At 48.6% G+C, this 12,795-nt stretch overlaps 1 protein-coding gene across 4 annotated transcripts in view; it reads right to left on the bottom strand.

The window, feature by feature from the left end:
• Positions 1-12,795, bottom strand: part of PKIG (cAMP-dependent protein kinase inhibitor gamma) — a 125,878-nt gene that overhangs the window by 79,202 nt on the left and 33,881 nt on the right. The window lies entirely within an intron of this gene.

Genomic DNA, 12,795 nt, shown 5'->3' with positions numbered 1-12,795 from the left:
AAAGTGGCCAGTGAGTGTAGGTTTGATGCTGAAAAGCTGCGGCGTCTCAGAGACAAACACACTATAGAAGCTGCCGCGAACCGAACCGCACAGAAAATTAGTCAGGCCAGAAGGTCTCTGGCAACTTCTCCCGGCCCACATCCTGGAGGGACAGGTCTCTCCCTATACACACATGCAGTGAGAGGCCTGTCACTCAAGAAGAATGGTGGAGAGATGCTGCCAAGGACCTGCCTGTCCAACTGGACTCCCATGCGGCTTGGTCCCCGGCTGGCTTTTAAAGTATTTGTTTCTCAGAGTTAAAAATACATAGCTGAAATCATAAAGCCAACGTCTGATGCATACTGCCAGTGGATTAGGCAGCATGTATCAGCTGTCAGATTCCATTTTTAAAGGGGGTTATCCAGTTGTCCACAAAGTGATCACTTGGTGATAAGTGGTGGTCTGTCTGACTGCTGGGACCCATGCCAATTGGTAGATTGAGGAAATGTTATCCCAGTTTCAAGATGGGGCAGCAAATCATTACTCTATTCATTCCCTATTGGGCTTGATTTTTGTTGCTTCTGAGTACAAAGTCCTGGAATCCCAAGGAAACACAATCAAGCTGAAATTGAAGGTGCCCACTGGAGCTCCACGTTGGGGTCCCATAGTGGGCATTGCTTCTTCCTACTGCAATTTATAATTACAGTAACTCCCTATAATCCATTGAGTTGAACCGCACAATCGTTTGCACCACGTCCCAAAGAGTTTCCCCACTTCCGTGCGGTGAACATTTAGGCATAGACAGTGGGCGACATTTTTCTCCTTAACAGGTAAGGGGGCTGCTGTGACCACCATTTATGAAGGGCTTTATTCAAATTACTACAGCAGAATTTTAGTTTTTTTCCTTTCTTAAATTTTTACTCAAGATTCTATATCCAAGAAGTATCATTTCTCCTTCTGGAGAGGAAGAGGACTAGAACTCTAGTGCCACCTATTGGAAGTAGCAATCCTAAAGGTCAATGTCGACTCTTTAACGAGCCTTGTTACATGACTTAGGATAAAAGCCAAGCCAGAATCTCCATTTGCAGACACTGTTTCGGGGTACTGCCCCTCCTCAGTGCAAAATGCCACCTCTAGTGCCACCTTCCAATAGGTGGCCCTAGAGTTCTAGTCCTCTTCCTCTCTAAAGAGACAATTTGCATAATTAGCATATTTCCCAGAGGAGCATTGCGGCTTTAAGTCTCCTCATCTCGACATGCTTAGCATGTCATTCTCCACAAGGAGAAATGATACTTCTTTGATATCGGTCAGATGCCTCTCTCACAGCCAAACCAGATCTGACACATAGCACCGAGGAGGGGCAGTACCCCGAAACACAGTGTCTGCAAATTGAGATTCAGGCATGGCTTTTATCCTAAGTAATGTAACAAGGCTCGTTAAAGGGTCATCACTGACTTTTAGGATTGCTACTTCCAATAGGTGGCGCTAGAGTTCTAGTCCTCTTCCTCTCTGAAGAGAGAATTTGCATAATTAGCATACTCAAGATTCTTAAATGAACCCAAGCAGGACAACGACATTGCTTTAGAATCCACGATTTAGAGCTTCTCCTTCCCTTTTATCTAGGGGATGCAAGCCCGTCTGTCCTGTGACGGAGTGGAGCCCAAATTTACAGTCCATGTGGAGTAACGCTGCAACGTATGAGATCACGCTCTGTGGTAGACCGCGCTGATTATGGAAAACGCTTGAGGAAACCACAATTATTTTGCATGCAATTATGCAAATACCTGAATAGCTCTGTGGGTACAGCAAGGAAAACAGCAGGTGCTATATATAGGCCTCCAACTACAGCATGCCACGAGGGAGAGAAACGAAGGGAAGCAGAGAGTATACTGGCCACAACATGACTTCTGAACAATGGTCTTGTGGCAAATTCGATAGGTCTTCATGACATATGGCTATAAATGCGGTGGCCAACAAGCCCAAGTGACCACTGTCTATGAGGTTCTTTCATAAGACAGCGCCTTTCAGAACAGCATTGGGTCCGGCTCCTAATACACTCAGTTGTCAGCTAAAGCCAAGGCCAGCCAGGAATTACTGCTATATTACATGGTGGCCGTTCAGATAAATGGCCAACTATGTAACAAGGACGACTCAAGTCTGCCAGGACAGGAATCGCTCATCAGTTACCATCTTCTGCCTTTTCCAGTGTCGCTCCGACGTCACATGTAAATCTATGAGACTCACAACGAGTCGCTAAACAGTCTTTCATAGTCTTACATTGAGAAAGTGACCTCTGCTCCATACAGAAGACACTGCGATTCGGCAGTTCACAGATGTGGCCATGTGACAACGGAGTGCTGCTGGAAATGGCAGAAGACAGAACAGTGAGCGTTGCAATACAGGCTGGAATTTTTGGATTCTTTAATTTCCTCATCCATCTTAAAGGAATAAATGGGCTATTCCTATCTTGGACAATACTGCCATATTTGCGGGCCTTGAAATTAATGTCAGGCAAATGTGAGTCGCATCTCAAAACATACCCACCTATATAATAACAGGGCTCTCCGTGGGCCAACGAGTAGAATAGTTGGAAGGGTGGCTGTGCACGTGCAAGGCTCTCATTCACTTCTACACCATGTTCCAAATTATTATACAAATTGTTTTTAAGGGTCACAGCATTTTTTTTTTTTTTTAATAAAACCCATTGATGGTATTGTGTCTCAGGGTTCTTTGAATCACTGAAATCAATCTCAGATACCTGTGATAATTAGTTTGCCATGTGAGCCAATAAAAGGAAAACTGGATGTTCCACACTATTAAGCAGGTAACAGTTTTCAAGTAACATGGGAAAGAAAAAGGATCTCTCTGCTGCCGAAAAGCATCAAATAGTGCAATGCCTTGGTCAAGAGATGAAAAGTCTTAGTTACTCACCGGTTAACGGTATTTTTCGGAGTCCATGACAGCACCACCTGAGAGAGGGGATCCGCCCTTTAGGAACAGGAAACCTACAGATACAAAAAGGGTGGCACCTCTCCCACGCATCAGTTGGATTACAGAGCACAAGAGGACTTCCAAGGTTAATGCATGATTTATGTACAGTATTCTTTACAATTATAACTTTTATCACCAGTGAGCATATACAAGAAAAAAGACGTGCACACCCCAATTAAACTAAAGGGAGGGAATATACGGGTGCTGTCATGGACTCCGAAAAATACCGTTAACCGGTGAGTAACTAAGACTTTATTCGGTCGTCCATGACAGCACCACCTGAGAGATTTACAGAGAGTAATATCAGCTTTAGGGAGGGACTACAGCCTGCAGCACCCTTATACCAAAAGAGAGGTCTGTGGAAGCACCCAGGTCTAGCCTATAATGACTATAAAAGGTGCTCGGAGAGGACCAAGTAGCCGCCTTACATATCTGGTCGATGGAGACTTCTGATCTTTCGGCCCATGAGGTTGCCATTGCCCTGGTGGAATGCGCCCTCAGCTTTCCGGGTGGCGACCTGCCCTTTGATGTGTATGCTATTGCAATCGCCTCTCTAATCCATCTGGCTAGTGTATTTTTTGATGCTCTACAACCTTTTCTGGGGCCTTGATGAGAGATAAATAGGGCATTATCTTTCTTCCAGGGATGGTGACTGACAGATATTCTACGAGGCCTCTCCTGACATCCAGGGTGTGTAGTTTCCTTTCCTTCTCGTTAGTTGGATTAGGGAGGAAGGATGGCAGAACTATCTCCTGTGTCCTATGGAAACTAGAAACTACCTTTGGCAAGTACGCTGGATCAGGTCTAAGTATTACCCTATCCTCTTTAAACTGTAAATAAGGAGGACACCTAGATAAAGCCTGAATATCGCTTATTCTGCGAGCTGATGTTAGAGCTACCAGGAAGGCTACTTTGAGTGACAGGTTTTTTAGGGAAGCCGACGAGATAGGTTCGAATGTAGTCTCTGTCATAGTAGTGAGGACTAGGTTCAAGTCCCACGGCATAAACCTATCCTTCATTATTGGCCTGGATCTACCTGCTGCCTTAATGAATCTGCTTATCCAATAAATTACCAGCAATGTTACAGCTAAACAGAGCCCCCAAGGCTGACACTTGTACTTTAAGGGTACTGGTAGAGAGTCCCATGTCTAGACCTTTTTGTAGGAACTCTAATATCTGCATTATAGGTGGTGAATCCCCAGCGATTACTTCTGAGTTTTGAAGGAATTTTTTCCAAATCCTAACGTAAATTTTTGTGGTAATGATTTTCCTACTTTTAAGTAGGGTGTTAATTAGGTCTGCGGAGAAACCCTTCTCTTCTAATAATGACCGTTCAAACTCCACGCCGTCAGATGAAGGCCAGCCACCTGAGGATGGAAGACTGGGCCCTGGGACAGGAGATCCGGGATGTCCGGCAGAACCCAAGGATCGGACACCGACATGGTCCTGAGGCATGAGAACCATGCTCTCCTGGGCCAAAACGGAGCGATAACTATCACCCTTGCTCTGTCTTTCCTGATTTTCCTCATCACTAGGGGTAGAAGAGATAGGGGAGGGAAGGCGTAGGCTAGTTTGAAGTCCCAGTTTATCAGGAAGGCATCTACCGCCAGAGGATTTTCTCTGGGATTCAGGGAGCAGAATTGTTTCAATTGCGTGTTGTCTCTGGTGGCGAATAGGTCTACCTCTGGATATCCCCACTTTTGAACAATCAGATTGAATATGGAGGTGTTTAAAGACCATTCCCCTTGCTTTAGCCGATTGCGGCTTAAAAAGTCTGCCGTGATGTTGTCTTTTCCTTTTATATGCAATGCTGTTAAAGATAGGAAGTATTGTTCTGCTAGATGGAACAACCGCTCTGCTACAAACATCAGGGGTCTGGAACGAGTCCCGCCTTGGTGATTGATGTATGCCACGGTGACCTGATTGTCGGAGAACACTCGCACGTGATGGCCCTGTAGGTACACAAGGAGCTTTTTAGCCGCCTGTTCTACTGCCGTCAATTCTTTTAGGTTAGATGACATTCCTAACTGATGATGTTGCCATTGGTCCTGGACTAAAATTTCACCCATATGAGCTCCCCAACCGTAAGGACTAGCATCCGTGGTGACTATGCGGGTTACGTTATACTCCCAGGGCACCCCTTTTGATAAGTTATCCTTGTCTAACCACCACTCTAGGGACTCCCTTGTGTTACGGGATAAGGTTAGCTGACCCTCCAAGTAACCTCCAAGGACTTTTTGATGTAATAAGACCTCGCTCTGTAGTCTCCTTGCATGAAACTGGGCCCACTGGACTGCCGGGATACAGGCCGAAAGAGAGCCTAGAAGGGACATGGCTTTTCTGAGGGACATGGTGGGGTTATTGGAGGCGTTCAGGATCTGATAATGGAGGCGAACAAGCTTGTCCGGAGGCAGACGGCATTCCTGTTTTTCAGAATCCAGGGTTAGGCCCAAAAATTGTAGGACTTTCATTGGTTGCAACCGGGACTTTTTGACGTTCAGCAACCATCCTAACCGTTCTAGGGCAGACATTGCCTTTTGTAGCTGTTGTAAACAATGGTTCGCCGTTTTACCTACAAAAAGAAAATCGTCCAGGTAGGGGATCACCAGAATGTTCGATTCACGTAGATGGGCCATGACCTCCGCTATCACCTTAGTAAACACTCGGGGAGCGACTGCCACTCCAAAAGGGAGGGCCGCATATTGGAAATGTCGAATTGACCCATCCAACTGAACCGCCACTCTGAGGAACCGCTGATGGCCTGCATGGATGGGTATATGGTAGTATGCGTCTTTTAAATCTAACACCACCATGAAGCAGTTTTGGAACAGCAATTTTATTGCAGATTTAATCGTTTCCATCTTAAAGGGACGTATGACCAAAAATTTGTTGAGGGCCTTAAGGTTAATTATTGTCCTAAAGGAGCTGTCCGGTTTGCGGACCAGGAACAGAGGGGAGTAGAATCCCTTCCCCCATTCTTCCTCTGGAACCTCTATCAGGACTTTCTTAGCGCACAGGTTATGAACCTCGGCTTCCAGGGCAGCTTGTTCTGCCGCAGATGACCTGAGTGGGGTGATTTTAAATTGATCAAGGGGAACCCTAGAAAACTCTAGTCGTAGTCCCACGGCTATTATCCCCAATATCCAGCTGCTATTGGAGATCAGAGACCAGGATGGGTAGAAGGCAGCTAGTCTCCCTCCTACTGGGGCAACTAGTCATTGGGGCGGCTTTTTCGTATCCCGAGCTGGACCTTCCTGGCGCCCTCCCCCAAACATGAATCCTGTACCTTTCCTTTTTTTATCATCCCATCTGCCCTGATCTCTGGACGGCCTTCTCCGGAAAAACCCTTTCCTGGCAAAGGGACGTCTGTAAGAGGGGTTCGGGAGACTGGGAAATTTCTTTTTGTCATCTCCAGCTTTCTCCAACAATTCGTCCAAGACGGGGCCGAATAGGTACTCCCCCTTGCAGGGAATGGAACAGAGACGGGACCGGGCTTGAATATCTCCTGGCCAGCATTTTAACCAGAGCACTCTTCGCGCTGCATTAGACAGACCTGCGGCTTTAGCCGCCATTCTTGCAGAGTCTGCAGAAGCATCGGCTAAAAACGCCACGGCATTCTGAATGATGGGCAAATTTTTCCGAATAGATGATCTTGAAGCTCCATCTCTTAGTTCGGAATCTAGCTGATCTAGCCAGACCATCATAGATCTGGCTGTACAGGTGGCAGCTACCGCTGGTCTTAACGCGTCTGCTGACATCTCCCATGTCCCTTTAAGGAAAGAATCCGCTTTTTTATCTAACGGATCTTTCAGGGAGGCCATATCGTCAAATGGTATGGCGGATTTTTTAGATGCTTTGGCTACTGCTGCATCTAGTTTCGGGGCTTTATCCCATCTGTTTACTACCGGGTTATCGAAGGGGTATCTCCGCTTAAAGGCTGGTGGCATGGAGCCCCTTTTCTCCGGTCTCTTCCATTCTCTATCAATTAGGCTCTGAACCTTTTCGTTCAATGGAAAAGCTTTACGTTTTTTGGGGTCCAACCCCCCGAACATTATGTCCTGTGCTGAGAGTTCCCGTTTTTTGTCCGCTACCCCCATGGTGGACCGTATAGCTTTCACTAATTTGTCCATCTGGTCTAAGGGGAAGCAGAACCGGCTAGAGTCTTCATCCGAGGAAGACGACGAGGAGGCCGAGGAGTCCGAGGAATTGTCACCCTTCCCAGGGGCGACTGAGGCCTCCGAGCCTGAACCACTAGCCTCTCTTCTCCTAGAAGGTTCTCTTTGAGGTAAAGCTTTCATTTCTGCCCTGATCATGTCTCTCAGGTTTGAAGTGAAGTCAGGTGTCTCTTCCGCTACCTGCATAAACGGGGGAGAGTATAAGGGCCTGACAATCTACCCCTGGACTCCCTGTCCTTAATAACTCCTACCGTCTGCCGTATGCATGGCTGGCATAACTTTTTAGGGTGGCCATCTGGTAGGGGGGAACTACAGATGGCACATTCCCTGTGTTTCTGTTTTCCCGTAACCTTCTTCCCCTGAAAAAAAAACATAAGGGAACACTGCATCAGGGTACATTCACGGAGATCTCTTACCCATGCAGATGAGGCAGGTACCGGATCACGGAGGGAGGCAGGGGGGTCCTTTCTGGAGGAACTTTCGCGGCTCTGGTCGCTAGTTCGTCTCTGTTTCTTCTGTTGGCCACTCGCCTGTTTCTGCGTCTCGTCCTGCTGGACTAAGGGGGCTTCCGACGTATCCATTGCTGGGGCCTTCAGAAGCACCCCAGCGGCGTCCCCATCTGCCTTATATGGCCTCCTGTCGGGGTCAGCAGGCATCCTGCCATAGCACCACCCACCCGGCTTTTGCGTTCCCTCCCCCATGCTCCGGCCCCCCTTGCCTTCGCCGGGTCGCCGCGCGACCCCCGGACCGGCATGCACCCGCGGCGCGCGCCGGAGGCCGCCGGCACCCGACTTCCGGTATCGGCGCTATCGCTCCGCCCCTTCCGCCGCGTCACTTCCGCCGCTCACAGAGCCCTGCGGGAGCGCGCGCGAAGGAGCCGCGCAGCCCCGCCCGGAGTGCCAGCACCCCCCGCGCCCGCCGCCATGAGCCCGGCCAGGGGACAGCACCGACCCGGAGGACCGGGCCTGGGGAAGCGCACCGGGGCATACATACCAGGTGCTGGCTTTGGAGACGGCATCCACCGGACCCCTGCTCCACCTGCTTCGTCCACTGCCGTGGTGAACTACCCGGCCCCACCGTGGCGCTTCCAGGGACCCCGCACTGACCGAGGTAGGAGACCCCCTCGCTACCTGGGTCGGTCAGCCAGCCTGGGTATTCAATGATGATTCCATGACGGACGATCTGTAGAGAGTCCTGTCCTCTAGGAACAGGAAACCAACTGATGCGTGGGAGAGGTGCCACCCTTTTTGTATCTGTAGGTTTCCTGTTCCTAAAGGGTAGATCCCCTCTCTCAGGTGGTGCTGTCATGGACGACCGAATAAACATTAGATATTTCCCAAAAACTTGAGAGTGATCATTGTACTGTTAAGAGATTTGTGGCTGATTCTGAGCACAGACGTGTTCGTGCTGATAAAGGCAGATTGAGGAAGGTTTCTGCTAGGCAAGTTCATCGGATTAAGGCTAAGTGCACACGTACCGGAACTCTCGCGGAAATTACCGCGAGAATTCCGGAATTCCAGTCCGCGGGAAAATCGCATTTTAAATTCCCGCGGAAAAACTAGCATTTTGCAAGCGTATTTAGCTTGCAAAATGCTAGCGTTCTCCAAGCGATCTGTAGCATCGCTTGGAGAACCGATTGACAGGTTGGTCACACTCGTCAAACAGTGTTTGACGAGTGTGACCAACTTTTTTACTACTGAGGCCGCCTATGCGGCATCAGTAGTAAAAGATAGAATGTAAAAAAAAAAAAAATACTGTTATTCTTACCTTCCGACGTCCCACGCAGCCGTTCCCAGTAATCCTTTGCGAAAATGCCCGCGATGACGTCAGTTCTCGCGGGATCGCGACGTCTCGCGGTAATTCGCGATGACGTCGCGCGAATGACCGCGAGACTTCGCGATCCCGCGAGATTGGAAGCCATCGCGGGCATTTTCGCAAAGGATTACTGGGAACGGGAGCGTGGAGAGATGCGGGAAGGCTGCGCAGGACGCCGGAAGGTAAGAATAACAATATTTTTTATTTTATAATTCTATTTTTTACAGGGATATGGTACCCAGAGCCCGGAGGACAGTCTCCTCTCCTCCGGACCGTGGGTACCATCCGCAATTGTTCTGCTTACTTTCCGCATGGTGTGCACAGCCACATGCGGGAAGGAAGCGGAACAATGCATTCCTATGGGTGCGGGATCTCCGCGATTCCGCAAAATAATGAGCATGCTGCGTTTTTTACCGCGAAGCGATTCCGCCGCGGTAAAAACCGCAGCATTAGCACAGCATTGTGGAATCCCATAGGAATGCATGGGATGCTTATTTTTCGCGTTTTCGCTGCAAAATCGCGCGGTTAAAACTGCCGCGGAAACGCGAAAAAAACGCCACGTGTGAACTCAGCCTTAGAGAGAAGCTGCTAAAAAGCCATTACAAACCAGCAAACAGATATTTGAAGCTGCTGGTGCCTCTGGAGTCCTTCGAACCTCAAGGTGTAGGATCCTTCAATTGCTTGCCGTGGTGCATAAACCTACTATTCGGCAACCCCTAAACAGTGCTCACAAGCAGAAGCGGCTGCAGTGGGCCCAGACATACATGATGACTAATTTTCAAACAGTCTTTGTTTACTCATGAGTGTCGAGCAACCCTGGATGTTCCAGACAGATGGAGCAGTGGATGGTTGGTGGATGGCCACCCTGTCCCAACAAGGCTGGGACGTCAGCAAGGAGGTGGAGGAGTCATGTTTTTGACCGGAATCATGGGGAAACAGCTGATAGGGCCCTTTAAGGTTCCTAAAGGTGTGAAAATGACCTCTGCAAAGTATATAGTTTCTGACTGCCAACTTTCTTCCATGGTATAAAAAGCAGAAATGTGCCCTCAGGAGCAAAATCATCTTCATGCATGACAATGCACCATCTCATGCTGCAAAGAATACCTCTGAGTCATTGGCTGCTATGGGCATAAAAGGAGATAAACTCATGGTGTGGCCACCATCTTCCCCTGACCTCAAACCTATAGAGAACCTTTGGAGTATCATCAAGCAAAAGATCTATGAGGGTGGGAGGCAGATCACTTCAAAACAGCAGCTCTGGGAGGCTATTCTGACTTCATGCAAAGAAATACAAGCAGAAACTCTCCAAAAACTCACAATAGATGCAAGAATTGTGAAGGTGATATCAAAGAAGGGTTCCTATGTTAACATATAACTTGGCCTGCTCGGATGTTTTGGAGTTAAACAGCTTTTTGGTTCAGTGAATGTGACCTACTAATGCTGCAAATTCCACAAATGAGCATTTTCAGTTCTTTAAAACATATCAAATGTTTAGAAATTGTACTGTGCCTAATAATTTGGAACAGTGCATTTTGAGTTCTTATTCATTTTGAAGATTGTACTATTATCATTGGGAGGTTTCTTCAATAAAATTCGATGTATACTCTAACGCAGGGTTTCTCAACTCCAGTCCTCAAGACCCACCAACAGGTCATGTTTTCAGGATTTCCTAAAGGCGCCGTCACACATAGCAATCTCGCTAGCGAGATCGCTGCTGAGTCACAAGTTTTGTGACACAACAGCGATCTCACCAGCAAGATCGCTGTGTGTGACAGCGATCAGCCCCCCTGCCAGTATCGCTGATCGCTCTTGGAAACCTCTGGACATTTCTTCCATCGCTGGTCTCCCGCTGGCCAGTATGCATCGCTACGTGTGACAGGCGGGAGACCAGCGATCAGCTGGTGACTAATGTACACATCGGCTATCCAAGGGACATGCGTCCCTTAGAAACCCTCTGTGTACCTTAGTTACCAGCGCGCTGATGCAGGGAGCTGGTAACTAAGGTACACATCGGGTATCTAAAGGACGCACGTCCCTTAGATACCCGATGTGTACCTTAGTTACCAGCTCCCTGCATCAGCGCACTGGAACTAACGTACACAGCGACGCCGCGCGCTCGGCGTCGCTGTGCTGATCGCTGGTGAAGCTGTCTGTGTGACAGCTCACCAGCGATCATGTAGCGACTCACCAGCGATCCTGACACGTTGATATCATTGTCGGGATCGCTGGTGAGTCGCTATGTGTGACTCCAGCTTTAGTATTGCACAGGTGATGCTGTTAATGCTTGAGCAGGTGATGACATTATCGCCAGTGCAATAATAAGGAAATCCTGAAAACCTGACCTGTTGGTGGGTCTTGAGGCCTGAAGTTGAGAAACACTGCTCTAACGAGTGATGACTTTTATTAGACTGACTGTCATTTGCACTGACCATTTAGAAAAATCAGAGAAAAAAAATAGGTATTAGACCTACCGGTAATGATGTTTCCAGGAGTCCATCCTGACAGCACTATGGAGGACGTCCTCCTCCTCCTTACAGGGACAGGAAAGCACACGAGAGGTTAAAAGGCCATGTCCCACCCCCTTTCCCTCAGTGATTTGACAAGTACCACAAGGTGGATGATGCTAGTAACGGTTTAATGAAACAATCATATTACAGCATATGACATAACATAATACAACATAGTATAACATAACAGGGAGGGAACTACCCGTGCTGTCAGGATGGACTCCTGGAAACATCATTACCGGTAGGTCTAATACCTATTTTCCAGGACGTCCACCTGACAGCACTATGGAGAGTACCAAAGCACCTCCTCAGGGTGGGATTACTGCTTGGAGAACTTTTCTCCCGAATGCGGTTTGTTGGCCAGCTAACACATCTAGTTTGTAGTGTTTGCAGAATGTATTAAGACTAGCCCAGGTTGCCGCTCGACAAATTTGATCAACTGACGCCCCCGCCCGCTCGGCCCATGAGGCCGATACCGCCCTTGTAGAGTGGGCTTTTAAGGAATCAGGCGGGCTGGCGCCTTCAGCCTGGTAGGCGTCCGAGATTACTGAGGTAATCCAACGCGCTATGGACGCCTTAGAGGCCCTCTTCCCTTTATTCCTACCCCCAAAGAGAACGAACAGGTTCGGGTCGATACGCCAACTATTGGTGGCCTCTAGGTACTCTATAACTGCGCGCCTCACGTCTAGCGAGTGGAGCCGCCGCTCCTTCTCATTTCGGGGATTATCACAGAAAGAGGGTAACACTACCTCCTGATTCAGATTTCTTGTAGAGGCTACCTTCGGGGTAAATGCCGGGTCTAACCTTAGGATTATACTATCCTCTCTTATCTGGAGGTATGGATCCTTAGTGGATAGGGCCTGGATCTCCCCTATTCTTTTGGCCGTGGTAATGGCTACTAGAAAGGCAGTTTTACAAGTGAGAGCAGGGATGGTTATCTTCTCACTAAGGGCGAAAGTGTCCGAGCAGAGGAACCGAAGTACCAGGCCCAGGTCCCATGGCGGGGTGAGCTGCCTAATCGTGGGTCGCAGGCGCTGTGTGGCTTTTATAAACCTTATCACCCAGGGATGTGCAGCTAACTGATAATCAAAGAAGGCGCTCAAAGCTGAAACCTGGACCTTTAGAGTGCTGGGCTTGAGGCCTTTATTAAAACCTGCCTGCAGGAACCCTAGTATGTTAGGGAGATCCGGGGTACCTGCCACGAGCTCGGACCTGCCACCCTCCAGACAAAATCTCCTCCATATCTTCCGATAAATTGCCGACGTCACCGGCTTCCTGCTGGCCTGTAGGGTTGATGTCTGGTTCCTCCTTGGTGTTTCAGGAATGCC

The sequence above is a fragment of the Dendrobates tinctorius genome, unplaced genomic scaffold (genome assembly GCF_039654945.1).
Source record: "Dendrobates tinctorius isolate UK_male_01 unplaced genomic scaffold, ASM3965494v1 ptg000071l, whole genome shotgun sequence".
In the NCBI taxonomy this organism is placed as follows: domain Eukaryota; kingdom Metazoa; phylum Chordata; class Amphibia; order Anura; family Dendrobatidae; genus Dendrobates; species Dendrobates tinctorius.
Note: the sequence above shows the minus strand (reverse complement) of the source record. Positions and strands in the feature narration are given on the sequence as shown.